Genomic DNA, 13698 nt, shown 5'->3' on the forward strand with positions numbered 1-13698 from the left:
TTGGACCTAATGTCAGACATTTGCTGCGTTGTCTTTTCAAGTTTTCATGCTGCTGTTCGTGTCCAGCAGGGCCGACTAACGTTACATGCAGTGATTTTTGTCTGTAACCTAAACCTACGGAGTGGAATGTTGATTCGCCGATAATGCATAGATCACTGGAGAGAGACAGTGTTTTATAGGTTTGCCAATAGCGCTCGTGCTTCGGCTCGCCAGCATTACAGTATTTGCTCATCTCATATAAAGCTATTACTTTGAAATGATAAAAGCAAAACAGACTGTGCCAGCAGCAGAGTAGCCTAAAGCCGTCAGATCGTTTGGCCGTAATCTGTCATACATGGGCTGCGGAGCTCTCCAGAGGGGATCGATGAGATTGGGGCAAGGCAATAGAGGGTGGGACTAATAGGACATTGATTTTGTATGAAAGCGGGTTTTGAGTGTTTGTGTTGCAGGTAACCGGTATTGACTGGCAGCCCAGCGGCATATTGACCTGCGGTCTGGACTCATTAAGAGGAGCAATGCCTGGGAGGCAGGCTATCGGATGGCGGAGGAGAGGCTCCGCTCTCTTCCCCCTACTCCTCCTCTCCTCGTGCAGTCATCTGTCTCTCTAATGAGGCCGGAAGGCGCTCTGGAGGGAGGGGGGGGGTTGTGCCTGAAGCGCCCGGGCCTGCTATCGACGAGAGCGCTACCCCGCTCGCCGCCTGTCCAGAGACGGGCAATTCATCCTGATAATGCCCCCGACTCCTCATCTCGTCGCCGCGAGACCCACCAATCGTGTCCCAGGGTATCAGGCCGTAATGACAGCGTGGATCAAACCGTGGCCAGGTCATTAGGGGATGTTATTGAAAATCAATGGCGCTCCTGTGTCTCACACACACACTCTCCTCTCCGGGCAGGCTTGTTCAAAAGGCCTCCTGGAAAAGACTGCCTGCCTGCCAGAATGGGGCCGGCGTATTGGGAAGACTTAAATCACTATCACTTTCAATTTAGGCCGCCGGTAATTGAGCCACGTATTCCTCCGACGGGTAGCATCTGTCGGTGGCCAGCATCACTTTAGCGCCGTGTGCTTTTATTCGTAATCATCTAGTCAACAGCGGGTACTTAACCCCCGTACTTGTTACCGCATAGTGATTTTTCCCTGCAACTATTATTTACCAAGCAGGCTTTTGGCAGCGGAAAAACACACACACCTGCATTTACCCCCGACTCCATCACTCTGTCCTGTTTCGCTCTCTCCATTTTTACGGCTGAGTGTGGAACGGCCCTCCGGAGATGAAAAGCTCCATCAATTTCACTCATTGTCTGGCAAGGTCAATTTATTTCAGCACACAGTCCATCATCAGATGGGAATCAATTGACACATCGCCTAGCATATCCAACCCAAGGTGGCTTATTATTACAACGTCTGCGATTGTCAGCTCTTTTCCACAGCAATTCTTCAAAACGCGTCAGGCCTTTCTTCCTGGGAGTGGATGTGATTTTCTACCTTTCATACAATAGTTTGTTCATCATTTGGAACATAATTTGCCCATTTGATGATGAACAACGCCACGATGACAGGGCTTTGTGTAACATCTTGTCGCGAAAAAGCGACTGTAAAACAAGATTTTTTTTTTTCAAACACATTTTTCCCCCAGTATAATCCCAATTAATAGGATACAGCGGTATCTGAGGTAAGACATTGTTTTGTGTTTTTTTTTTGTTCCGCTAATCCCCCAGTATTTATCTGTGAGAAACCTCAATGCTGAGGGTTCAGGATTGAATTTTCACGCTCTCTCAAATATCTGCAGAAAGCTCTTGGCACAGAGCTCACCCCAGATTCAGTGAGCAGTGTGGAACAGGCCTCGGGGGCCTTTATGGCGCACAATGGCAGCTAATAACACAGTGCCAAGCTAATAAGATGGGCACCGAATGAATGGCTCGGTCCAAGCTCCTTTTCTCTCTCGCTCGCTCTTCCTCCGCTGATAAAAACACGTATGAAAGCGCTTCTGAGCTCGCGACGTAGCCGCGGCTCCCCGCACGTTCCCCCAGCGAGGGCTAATGCATTAGTTCCCATTTGAAGGCTGTTTTGAAATGGAGATTGGTAATGAGACGGGAGGGCCCCATGCCATGATCACATTTGGATCGCCCGGGGGCTCCGCTGGGCCGGGTGATTTGGGAGGCTGGCGGTTCTGCTCGGAGTTCAAGCCCATCTCTCCGCGGGGGTGCGCAACACCCCGACGAGGGCCATTAAACTATATCTGAACTGTGAACCGAGGGAGGGGAGCGGCGAGTCGAGGGCTTTGGCACTATGTGTGTGTGTCCCCGTCGCTGTGTGTGTGTGGACCACGGCGTGTTTCCACCACCTAAAAAGGCCGGCGGAGCCGCGCACATCCTTCCATTTTGTCCGCCATCTTTTTTTAGCCCCTCGACGTCAACACAGCGGCAGCTGACAGAAAGCAGGCCGGTCAGCAGTTAAGGAGCTGACGTGGAAACAGCCAGACGCTGTGAATTCCAGACCCCGGTGACAAAGTACTGTCTAATGTCTTTGCACCTCTGGACCTATGGCAAATATTCTCGCTATCTCACACCAGCCAGGCAGGCAGCGCTACTACGGCCGTGCGAGGAGACCGGCCAGCCCCAGACAAGCATAGTAAAAAGAGAGAGAGAGGCGTTTCAAAACAGAAGAACCTCAGAGAGCTAGATGTGGATGACAGACAGGGAGGTGGTGGAGGTAGAGAAGGAGGAGGAGAATTAAAAGGGAGATGGAAAAGCAGGAGGCCCAGAAAGCGTCACCGGCCAAAATAAGTTTTCCATTTTCATTCAATTTTGAGGATTTTTTTTCCACCGTTTAGTGGAACCTCGCAATCTCCCACACTGGCCATATTATGTACACAAGCCGTAAAAAATGAATAACATTTATGCAGCTGGGTGCGTCTGGCAGCGGGCGGCGGTCCTCTCATTGGGGGGGGAAGGGCCGCAGCAGGACGCGGGATGGCACCGTGCCACCGTCACCAGCTTTCTGCTCTATGTATGGGCACTAGACAAGAGAAGACTTAGAGGGAGGGGGTGGGTGGTGTAAAAGGAGGCTCTCGAATGCTTAGAATGATTTTAACACAAAAAAGGAAAGGGGGGGGGGGGTGTTTCGAGGCAAAATGGAAGGCCGTACACGACGCGTCCAATTTGGCCCGGCCAGCGCACATGATTAGCCGCTGTGAGACGTTAATCAAACGTGGCTCAGTGTTTGAAGGGGCGGCGAGAGGAGCTGCCAGCTGGTGACAACATGGCTTGTGTGCGCCGCTCCAAGACTGAAGTTTATTTGAATGTGGATCTTGTCGCGAGCGTATATTTCTCCAGAGCTCAGTTAGCGGAGCGTTTCCCTGGCTCGTCGCTCGCTGGGATGGCCTCCGAGCCGCTTGGCACCCGGCGAAGCGGAAGCCGCGGAATGAGAGTTTACGATTTGGGTGCGTTCCCTCTGGTGGTGTGTGGATATTCATAAGCATTTTATTCTGTTCTGACGCTGGCAGAGAGGCAGAACCTTAGTACTTGGCGCCTGGCGCGCGCGGGTTTCCTTTCCAAACGTGAAATTATTAAATGGACAGAGGGGTTGTTTTCACAGCATATGAATTCATAACACTTTTTAAAAATAAAACACCCCATCGTTCCACATAAAAACCCCGCGGCGCTCTGTAGACTAACGGTAATGATTCGTTTCACCCTGGGCTTAAATATGAAGCTATCTTTATCCAGCATTCGCACATACTGTACAGTAATGCCAATTAGCACTACAACCTTGGAGGTTGCCGACCAAAGCAAATACACTGATTTCACAAATTGTCTTGAATCGAGCGAGTCCACCTTATATCAAGGTAGTGTCTGGCATCCAGGAAGTGCAACAAGAGGGTTGCAGGTTCGAGCCCCCATGTTCCCTCCGGTTTGGTCTGGCGTCAATACAGGCACAATTGGCCGTGTCTGCGGGTGGGAAGCCAGATTTAGGGGTATGTGTGCTGGGGTCAGAGGGGAATCGCGTGATCCCCTCCCACATGCTACATTCTGCCGGTGAAACTCATCGCTGTCAGGTGAAACGAAGCGGCTAGCGGCACATGTATCGGAGGAAGCATGTGCTAGTCTACAACTCTCCCCAGATTGGCAGAGCAATGACCGGGACAGCAGGAGAGATTGGCCAAGTACAAGTACTTGGGTGTTACTTTATTTATTTTTAATATTTTGCAATCATAGCTACCATCGTTAACCACGAGTTAGTTCCTTACGGAAACTATACTGAAAGCAGTTGTCCCCTGCATTGGTTTGTTGTAGCGTTTGGAGGTTGAAGCTCCCATCCAGCGCAGTTTTAATTACACTCAGTAGACCATCAAACTTGGAGAGTACCAGTGTGGTACATTATGTGTCTTGTATATACTGTTTAAATCCATTAGCATAAAAACATGGGCAAATACCTGAACTCCATGTTGGTGGTGGACAACACCAATACAAACAATTCCCCCATAGACTTCAATTTGCCAGTTAATACAATTTACCCTGAACATAGCTAGTTCTATCAGTCCCAAACCAGGACTTGTGTCACAGTCACCAATCAAGAAAGATTGTGAAGCTTTGTGCAGAACGTTCACTGCTGGCAAGTGAACAACATAATAACAGCTGAAACTCTGAGGTATCCCTGTCTGATACACCACAATAGTAGTGGTGTAACGACTACGATTAACATTTGATAGGTTCCATGTGTTGTTTGAGCCTGATCCAGGGCGCTGCACAGCAGCTGCCCACTGCTCCTAGTTCTAGGAAGGTTCCTAGTAGAGGATGGGTCAAATGCAGAGGATGAAGTTCCCCATGGGGACAATAAGGATCAACTTAACTTGATACTGTCCTCGTCGATCCTCCCTGCTTGTGCCAGCACGAAGCACTATGGTGCCAATACACTCTCATCATCATGTATTCAGAACCTGTAAAACACAATGCACAAATGCAGTGATTCATATCTGTATCCGTGCCTCTAATTTACCACTTCTACATCATCGTTTGTAACTCGTATGTCATCATTTGTACGCCGACTTAGCATTTTAAATGGAAATGTAATGTATTTGTGAATTTCGACGGATGCCTGTGGATCCTTTTGAGAGTGTGGTGCCGCCCCCACACCGCTGTGCACAGAGCGCCCACTGCTTTTGGACTGTATATGTGTGTCATCAAAGACTTCTAAGCCTTTTGAGTCCTCACTCTGTAAAAATAACAGAGGCAGAGACAGTTGGGGGGTTGGGGGGCAGATCCTTAGTGAAACCGGCTTGGACGGGGTCACTGGACATTCCGGCCTGGGCCCTGCCTGCCACCCCGGCTTCTTTGGAAATCCGTCTGGCAGCGAAGGAGCTTTGAAAAGGCTCTTTTCTTATCTCCTATCTGGGCAGGAGTTCCATGCAGCGAGATAACAATCCCTCCGTTATCTCGTTCTGTTCGTTAATGTCACAGCTTAAGGGGGCTTGCTCTTCCACTCGCAACGGGGCTCGAGCCGAGCGGATTGTTTGCAGATTAGTCGACGCAGGCCTCTGGAGGTCTTGGAGAGCGTTCAAAATGCTCGCCGTGTCCCGCAGACGTTCTCGTATGCAGACAGACAGACAGACAGACAGGGCGTGCTGGCTGCCTCCTGTTTGCCTGTGTCAAATGGAAGGAAGAGCACACAGTGGCTGCTAGGCATGATTACACACACAATGAGATCTACAGTAGTACTTCTCATATCAGACAAGCCAGTCGTAACAAGCCAAAACAAAAAAAAGGTGTCTTGATAGCAACCCGAAGCCCATGTTGCCGGTGACGTACTGAACGCTTTGGGGATTGAAATGTTATTTTGCCGCCGATTAGCAGAGCCTTTTAAGCAGCGGTGCATTTTTAACCAATTTGTAATCTATTGGAGCTTATCAAGCTAGGGGAACGTTTCGAGCTGCAAATATTTCACGTGCTGTGTCCAGTCTGCGCCGCCAAATTCGTAATTATCGCTTTGTGACACAAGAGAGCGGGCAAAGCTCTGTTGACTTCAGCCATCTGGCTATCTCGCACAACCCTTGGCTACACAGTGGCTCACTCAGCGATTGATTGGGGTGTTGAAGGCCAGCTATTTAACACATCAGAACAACAAGTACCGCTATCAAGCCGGGCCCCCCTCTCATGGCTCGTTCCTGCGCCGCACAAGAATGTCTCTTATCTCTCCCCTCCTGCTTGTTGGTTTAAGCCAGACAGCGTATGCCCACATTCCCCCTATAATACACCGCTGTGCTTTTGGTACGGCCCTGACAGACAGATAGGTCGCGGTTGAGAAATGAGGGAGGGAATTTAACCCTTGCTCGGGTTCCCTGAAGCTCAGAAGGCCGGTAGCTTCTGGCATATTCCACCATGCTGCTTCTGTGATGCAGCCACTGAGGTAATGCAGCTTCTGGCATATTCCACCATGCTGCTTCTGTGATGCAGCCACTGAGGTAATGCAGTACCAGAAGAAGAAAAAAAAAAAAAAGGGGGGGGGGGGGGGGGGGGGTGTCGGGGTCGGGGGTCACATTTTCTCCCCCCAGCCTGGTCGCCAGAATAAAATGTCAGCAGGATTGCAGACGTACAATGCTGATATTTATATGTTTTTGAACCAAAATATGTTGCATAATCACATTTCTATCAACATTATGCACGTCACAGAGGATGCTATTCACCTTATGTAGCCCCGCCCACTTGACACATTGTGTCACGACTTCCTGTTCAAAACGCCGGCTGTTTTACCTGCTCAAACTAGTCTGACTCACCTGGCCAGACGTAGTTTGACTCACATATGAGTCAGACTAGGTTTATGAGTCACAGGAAGTGTAAACACAATCGGATTGTGTTTCCTGTTAGTCTCTCAAGCCAGACTGTCCCTTCTACATAAGGTGAATAGAAATAGTGCGGTGGCCAGGAAGGGCGCTGTGGTGGTGGGAGGTGTGGAGAGCGTGCACGTTCACACCATACGCCATTCCCACGCTGAAGCCATGCTGAAGCCACACAGTTTCATTTCGGCATCCTTGTTAACAGGCGAGCCCGTTCACATCAGCTGCACGCCACAGCACGCTGAAGCCATGCTGAAGCCACGGTAAACCGATAGTTTCAGCTTCTGTTCTATTTTCCGAGCGTGCAGCGCACAGCTGCCGACGTGCCAGGCATGAAGTCAATGCAAGTTGTGGGGGGGGGGGGGGGGGGGATGGGCCGCTCCGAGCCAGGCACTGAGGAAAAGAGAGTGCTTCTCGTGTGACCGGTTTAGTGTGAGCTCAGCTCCAGCATGGCTTTAGCTTGTCTTTGGTGTATGGTTGGTGTATAGTGTGAACTAACGGAGGGCCATGTTCGATCCCAGCGTATTGAAAGTCTACATTTAAACACTGAGAGTCACATTTAACGTTTTTGTTATCGTTTTACTTCCCTAAATATAACCAAAGTTGTTCACATTGTTTTATTTGCGTTTAACGTTGGAAAGTCGGCAAGGTTTTCAAATTAACAGCCGTTTCAAATTTACGTCGAGATTGTTTGCAGAAACGTAAAATGCCACATTTTAGAAAGGTAAAAGGCCGATGTTTTGTTTCAAATTTACGTTGAGATTGGTACGTAACGCATCCGTGGATTGCAGAAACGTACAACGCGGACATAGACCCTTTTCGACACAAAATGGCCCCCGTGAAAAGGGTGTATTGTCTCCTGGTGACGGGGTGTGCTCCCCTAACACGCTGTCTTGTTGTAGCAGTCGAGTGACAGATGAAAATAAAGGCCTGCGTTCCATATCATTAAACCTGCTCTCTCACCTGATTAGACTTGATTAGCGGCTCCATTCTTCTCCCATTATTGTTACTTGTAGTGAAACAGGCCTGATAATGTGCACTCGCTCGCGAGACGCACAACCTGCTCATTCCCATCTCGCATTCTTTGTTGTCGCCCAATGGTTTTTAAATGAAAAGTGCGAGCGCGGTGTAATTATAATTCCAGGGGTATTACGAAATCGAATATCACAATGAGCGTCATTTTATTTGCTTGTAATCTCTCTCACCCAGGCTAATAGCCGTTTTCAAAAGGGAATGCTCGGGGGGGTTTTTGAACGGCGGCGCGTCTCTAAATGGAATGGCTGCTCGGCTCTGGTGCTCGCCGGGTGCTCTGTTCTTTTGTCTTTGATATGCAGGCCAGAGAGGGAGCTCGGCAGTCTGGGAGACGTGGGAGATTTGTCGGCCTGTGATCTCGCTGCCTCTCTGACAAATGAGTGTCTTTGGCAGGGCTGCTGGAGGTACCGCTCGCTGCCTCGCCTCGGCCCTGCTGGAATCCTGATGAGGCACTCCGGAGCCGCTGGTAATGAAGTCGGGGCACAAGAGCAACCTGCTGCCTGCCACAAATGACCTTTTCATCTATATACATGCAGCTCATTACGCATGCGGGAGCTCCCAATCGCATGCTCCTTTGAGGCACGTGTTTTAAATGAGAATTTGCAAAATAAAAAAAAGGCCGAAACAAGCAATTTATAGCGACTGTTCGACCCAAAATCAAAAAATACATGTTTTCCTCTTCCTCTTTTCTCTTACGTGCTATTTGTCCATCGAGATCGTTTTGGTGTGCGTCGGCGAGGTGTGGCGATATCTCGGCCATGTTTTCTTTCGACCGAACTAGCTGCTGCTGCTATACTAGCTAGCGGCGAGCAGGTGTAGTTTGGTCGAAAGCACATAGTTCCTACATGAAACTGCTCACAACAAGGTATGTGGATTATCTTGAGTAACTGATTGAGGGATTTCTGGATAGACATTGCTGTTGATTTTTTTATTAATTTTTTTGACATCCAGTTCCATTGTATTGAGAGAAGGCAGACATCTCTACGGCCGATATCTCCACAACTCGGCAACTCGCACCAAAATGATCTAGAATAGATGGATAAATAGCACTACACAGGGAAGAGGAAAAAGATGTATTTTTGATTTTGGGGTGAACTGTCCCTTTAAATCCTTAAAGCAATGGCCCTTTCAAAAAAATCCAGTTCAGTTGTTTGTTATGTCGTCTCTCAAGCCAGTCTATCTCTTCCACAATCTTCGAATGCGCCATTAAAATTTGGCCGGAGGAAGTTGCCATCTTCCAAAGAAAAAACACTTCAGACAGGAAGAGAGTTTGATGGTATTCGACCAATCACGACACATGTCAACAAAACCGAGGCATGTGATTTGAGAAATGAGCGGATGTCCCGCCTTACATCCGTTTTGACCAACTCCCCCCCCAGGAAGTACAGACAGGTACAGTAGGTAGGTGGGAGCAATTTGCTAATCGCGGACGCCAACGCGTCTGTTTTAAGAGACTAAACTTGTTATGTGAAGGGAAAGACAAGCATTTCACCGATGTACATGCATGTGTCTCCCATTTCCCAACATCGCATGTGTGGATGTTTTAGCTTAGCTGTTAGCCTTTCATATTTCACTAGTGGAGCAATTTAGAATGCAATCACCAGCCAGTCAATCTTTATTACACTGGACTCAACTGCTCCACCAAGCACACAATTGCTTGACATTGATTTGGTAGATCCTTTGAGTCTGCGTAATTCCTCACACACTTTATAGCAGAGAAGTGTACTTTGATGCGTCTGTGCAATGTAAGACATTAGCGGAAAATTATGACCTCAATATTTTAAACCCCTAGAGGACGACTGCTCCCGTTTCAGCTCAGCACCGCGATCGCCCAGGAAATAGCTGCTATCGATTCTGGACATTTCCACTCGGCACTCAGGCGTCTGAAATCACACAAATCACACAGTGCACAATGCAAACCCAACATGGTTGCCCTTGAATTGAGCTGTGGGGCTTCCAGGAGCTAAAGAATGATTCATAGGAAGAACAAGCACTACCCCTTGTGGCCCAGCTGGCCCAGTGCAGCAGAGTGGGTAATGGCACCTCCAGCTGCTTCTGGGCCCCTCCTGATAAGTTAACCTTGTGATAACATGCTAATGCCTGATTAATGTTGCAGTAATTAGACACAGCTTTTCACACTCAGTTAAGAGGACATCCTCCAGCAATTAGCCCAAGCCGGAGAGAGATAATTTCAGAGAGCACAACGGAGCCACGTTCGCTCTGCTCCCATCCATTCCCATTTGGCAACATTAAGGTTTATTTTCTCATTATTTCATTTAATTACTTGCTTGATGTTTTATACAGCTGCCACAAGTAATCTTTGATCCAATTAAGAAATGCTGATTGACAGTGTGGGCGTGGGATTCATTATGCCACATTCAATTTAGACTTGTGACCTTATCAGAGGATCTGCTGAGGATTCAGTGTACACCACTGATTCCCATCTTAAAAAATAAATTATTATCATTTCCTCTAAGAATATATTCTGCATGGATGGCACATCCTTGTTTGTGTGTGTGTGTGTGTGTGTGTGTGTGTGTGTGTGTGTGTGTGTGTGTGTGTGTGTGTGCGTGTGCGTGTGCGTGCGTGTAGGTGTGTGTGTGCGCGTGTGTGTAGAGGAGACTGGAGTTGGTTGGCATTTTCTGGTCCTTTGAAGGTCACAGAAAGAAAGATTTAACATAAAAATGTTTGCTTTCTTGACCTGCATTCATCATCTGTTAAAACATCTGAAAGTCACTTTTGGTGAGGGTAACATTTCAGTTTTATATAAAAAGGATTTAAAAAAATGTGCTCTGTGGACTAAATGAATTATGTTATTGGATTTTTTTTAATTATTATTATTATTTCTGACCCCCCCCATTTTCTCCCCAATTGTACTTGGCCGATTCCCCCTGCTGCCCCGGTCACTGCCCCGCCCCCTCTGCTGATCTGGGGAGAGCCGTAGACACACACATGCTTCCTCCGATACATGTGCAGTTGCCAGCCGCTTCTTTTCACCCGACACAGCAGAACGTAGCACGTGGGAGGATCACGCTATTCCCACCAGTTCCCTTCTGCCCTGAACAGGCGCCCCGACCGACCAGAGGAGGCGCTAGCGCAGCGACCAGGACACATACCCTCATTCCGGCTTCCCACCCGCAGACACAGCCAATCGTGCCTGTATGGACGCCCGACCAAGCCGGAGGTAACACGGGGACATGAACCTGTGACACTTGTGTTGGTAGGCAGGGAATCTTGCATGGATGGACTTACACACACATTCACATGCACAAAGAAAGATAGATCAGCAATCATATCGGTATCGGCCGATGTTAGTCATTTTTTTATATATCGTCAGATGAGCAAAATAACACCAATGTTAATATCGGTTATCGGTATCAGCCAATCTTTTCATATTGAGAAGAAACAATGTGGTAAAACTATGATTTATGGGGCTTTTCCAAATGTTTTGGAAATAAAGAGATTACTTTTTCAAATTCACACTGTTTACATGTGTTGTTCAGTATGTACAAAATTTTATTATCATAGATCGTTTTTATACAGATCATATTAACATTGGTAAATATGGGTTATCGGCAATAACAGCAATGTTAATATTGGTTATTGGTATTGGCCAAAATGTTCATATCGTGCATTCCTAGAAATAATAGGTCCGACAGGTTTTATTTGTATTATTTTGAATGGCCAATCGCAATAATAATTCCTAGAGATGAACTGGTTAAAAAAAAAATTTGGTTTCAACTCTATTTTATTTTATATTGAATGTTCATGTTTTCTTGTCCTTGTTTGAATTGAATGTTCAACTTGCTTCTACCGGTGACGGGTGCTGTTGGTTGCATTTTAACACTGTGTGCCAACCACCCCCATAATCTGTGCCAACCAACCCCCATGTTGGGGCTGGTTGGCACAAACTGTGCACAACATCACTTTGATCATGAATCTCATCATTTTAGACATCGGTTATGGACATTAAACTATATATCTATTTGTAGCTGAGACCTTACCCTTTCATTTGCTACTGGTTAGAATCTTCTAACATACATTGTGCCAGAGAAATATGGAGGAGAGCAAAAAAGTGCGCCAACCAACCCCGGTGTAGAGTGTGTGAGTAGGCGGTGCTCCTCTCCAGACAGACATGTAACAATGAGGGATGGCTGCATTAGTGAGGGGAGGCCTCTGCACACTGCTCATTCATAATGCAGTGCCGGGGAACAGGGGGGATTGGTGAGATTAGTCCTGCATTAAAGACTCGTTTGCTCTTTCTATTAGGGAGATGCTTTGCTCTTCCTTAAACAAGAAACATCAGCTCACGCCTAATTGAACTTTATAAAATCCTATATCAAAGTTTCCAGTGGTCCCACAAGGGCGGCAGCATAATGCAGAAGCCAGAATAGATATGGTAATTGTAGGCATTGGCCATATAAAAGGATGGAGTTTTTTTTTATGGTGTGGCCACCGTCACAGTTTCCCAAATAGCCTACCTCTCTCTCTCTCTCTCTCTCTCTCTCTCTCTCTCTCTCTCTCTCTCTCTCTCTCTCTCTCTCTCTCTCTGTATAGCCTACCCCTCTCTCTCTCTCTCTGTATAGCCTACCACTCCCCCCCTCTCTCTTTCTCTCTTTCTCTGTATAGCCTACCCCTCTCTCTCTCTGTATAGCCTACCCCTCTCTCTCTGTATAGCCTACCCCTATCTCTCTCTCTGTATAGCCTACCCCCCTCTCTCTCTGTGTATAGCCTACCTCTCTCTCTCTCTGTATAGCCTACCCCCCTAGCTCTCTCTCTGTATAGCCTACCCCCCCCCCCTCTCTCTGAGTGTGTATAGCCTACCCCTCTCTCTCTCTGTGTATAGCCTACCCCCCCCTCTCTCTCTCTCTCTCTGTGTATAGCCTACCCCTCTCTCTCTCTCTCTCTCTCTCTCTCTGTGTATAGCCTACCCCTCTCTCTCTCTCTCTCTCTCTCTCTCCTGTATAGCTACCCCGCTTGTGGCTGAGGATCAAGCTGCCTATATCTATTTCTCACTCATGGTAAAGTACAGTGCTTGCCTGCTTGGAGACAAGCTGAAAGGTTGAAAAGCTGTGAGAAAAGTGCCTCGGGGGCAGTTTGACCCAGACGCTCAAGGTTCTGCACAGTTCTATGAAGTTATGAGTTTGTGTGTTTGAGCCTGAGTCAGTTCTGAAAGGCGACAGACAGAGGAAAGATAAACCAACAGAGGCTAACATGAACTCTGCCCACTTTGCTGTTTTCTTGGTTCAACATTTAGGGCCCACTTTCCACACTTAGGTTTGAAAACCAACATCCCAAAAGACTGAAAAGCTTTGAGGAAAAACACCCACAAGCCGTGTGATCCAGTGCCTCATAGAGTCTGTCAGCTCCGTGGAACTTATGAGCTACTGGGTTCATGCCTGATGCAGGACATTTTAATAGCCAACATCTAGACTCTGTGTCGGATCTGTCTAATATCTGTATAGGACCTGTCTGTAACAGTATGGCTTCCAGTCCTGACTCTCTTTGCAGTCTGTCCATGCTGTGTATTTCGGTGGTTCTGCCTGTAGGAAGCTGTGTTGCTCTGTCTTAAGAGGTCTTCACAGGTCCAAAATGACGGACCCTAATGGACCTGGGAAATGTGTGCCCGGGCCGGATCCGAAATGGACCGCGTCTATTATCAGAAAGCTGAGATGCGGAGTCGGACCGTACAGACCCCGATAAATGTCGGACCCGGACCCGGAAAAGAGTCACTTCTTTTGAATGGACCCGGCCTGGGTTGGGTCCTCGGGTATTCGGGGGCTCGGCACTGGCATACCCGAAGACCTCTAGTAGGTTGAAGTTGTTTCTGATGAAA

Source organism: Poromitra crassiceps, assembly GCF_964638095.1.
Source record: "Poromitra crassiceps genome assembly, chromosome: 10".
Lineage (NCBI taxonomy): Eukaryota > Metazoa > Chordata > Actinopteri > Beryciformes > Melamphaidae > Poromitra > Poromitra crassiceps.